Consider the following 1,748-nt stretch of genomic DNA (forward strand, 5'->3'; position numbering starts at 1 on the left):
ATCCATATAGAAAAATAATAATAATAATCTTGACCCCTACCTCACACCACACACTAAAATTGACTTGAGATGGGTCATAAACCTAAGTGAGAAAAGTAAAACTATAATGCTAGAAGAAAACATGGGAAAATGTCTTTATGATGTTGGGGTGGGCAAAGATTTCTTAGGACACACAAAAACCAGTAACCATAAAATTAAAAAGTAAATGTGACTTCATCAAAATTGAAACTTCTGTTTATTAAAAGGCATCATTAAGAAAGAGAAAAGTCCAATTACAGACTGGGAGAAAATCTTCACTATACATATATCTGACTGAGGACTCAGATCTGGAATATAGAAAGAATTCCTCCACGTTAATCACCAGTTGTCTTGATTGCATGCCCCTAAACCAATTCCCTCTTAAAACAAATTTTCAAAAGGGGGCAGCTTTTGGGAAACCATACAAGTTGAAGCAGGAGCTGTTCCAGCTTTGAGAAGGGACCTTCTGCCTGAGAAGAGCACCCCTGAGTGATGGAGAAAGGATGTTCCCTCAGCCATGTTGCTCCCAAGGAGATATGGAGTTTGGGGCTGGAGAATTTTGAAAAATTAAAGCCAGTTCATAGATTTGTTTTTCTTTTCAAGTGGCAGCCAGGAGAAGAACCAGCAGGCTCTGTGGTTCAGGACTTTAGACTTTCCCTGACATTCTTTGCTAAGTGTATTAGTCAGGATTCTCCAGAGACACAGAGCCAATAACACGTGTTTGAAGAGATTTATTTTAAGGAATTGGTTCACATGATTATGGAGGCTGGCAAGTTCAAAATCTACAGGATGATGCTGCAGTTCAAGTCTGAAGGTAGTCTGCCCACAGGCAGAATTCCTTCTTGCTCTAGGGAGATTAGTCTTTTGTTCTATTCAGGCCTTCAACTGATTGTATAAGGCCCACCCACATTATGGAGGGCAATCTGTTGTATTCCAAGTCCACCAATTTAAATGTAAATGTAAATATTTAAATATATTTAAATGTAAATATTATCTATTATCTAAAAGCACCCTCACAGAAACATCCAGAATAATGTTTGACCAAATATCTAAGTACTGTGGCCCAGCCAAGTTGACACAAAATTAACCATCGCACACAACAAGCATGCTATTGAATTGTACCCACCTAGAGAAATATAATCAGAGATTGAAGATTTTACACAAAGTTTGGATGCCACTATGAGCAGCACAGCAGGGATTTGACAAGCTCACAGCCGTTTTCCCAGAGGGCAAATGCCTGATGTTGAGGCTGACCTCAGCCAATAGGGAAGATGCTTTTCACTTTGTGAGATGTGCTCCTGTTGGTGGAAGGCTGTGTGAATCAGGTGGATTGATGGAAAGACTAATTGATTTAGGGACATGCAATCAAGAGAACTGGAGAGCTAGTGAGGTCCTCAGAAAAAAGAGTATAAAAGTATAGCGAAGACAAAATTAGATTTAACCTAATGGTTACCCTGATGGTGTCTGACTTGGAAAATGATGTATGAATGACCGAGATAACCTGCAGAGGAGGAACCAGGGACAGGAACACGTTCAGTGCTATTCAGTCAGAGGTTGCCCCAAACCAGATGCTATTGCAGAAAAGCCAAAGTTAACATGATGTAAGATTGAAAATGTCAGGAAAAACCTAATGATCTGCCTTTCCTTGTGGGCTTATAAGATGTTTCAGCAGAGCACTGGCAAAAATGGCAAAAGGAAAACTGCAAAGAAAGCCAGGAAGCCCGATGAGG

The 1,748-nt window shown here is 39.9% G+C and overlaps 1 pseudogene; it reads left to right on the plus strand.

Annotated features, from left to right (window-relative positions):
• The first annotated feature begins 510 nt into the window (after positions 1 to 510).
• On the plus strand, positions 511 to 1,505 carry LOC147912054 (ubiquitin carboxyl-terminal hydrolase isozyme L5 pseudogene; annotated as a pseudogene).
• The last annotated feature ends 243 nt before the right edge of the window (positions 1,506 to 1,748 follow it).

Source organism: Ceratotherium simum, chromosome 40 (genome assembly GCF_057802395.1).
Source record: "Ceratotherium simum simum isolate JZ-2026a chromosome 40, ASM5780239v1, whole genome shotgun sequence".
Taxonomy (NCBI): Eukaryota; Metazoa; Chordata; class Mammalia; order Perissodactyla; family Rhinocerotidae; genus Ceratotherium; species Ceratotherium simum.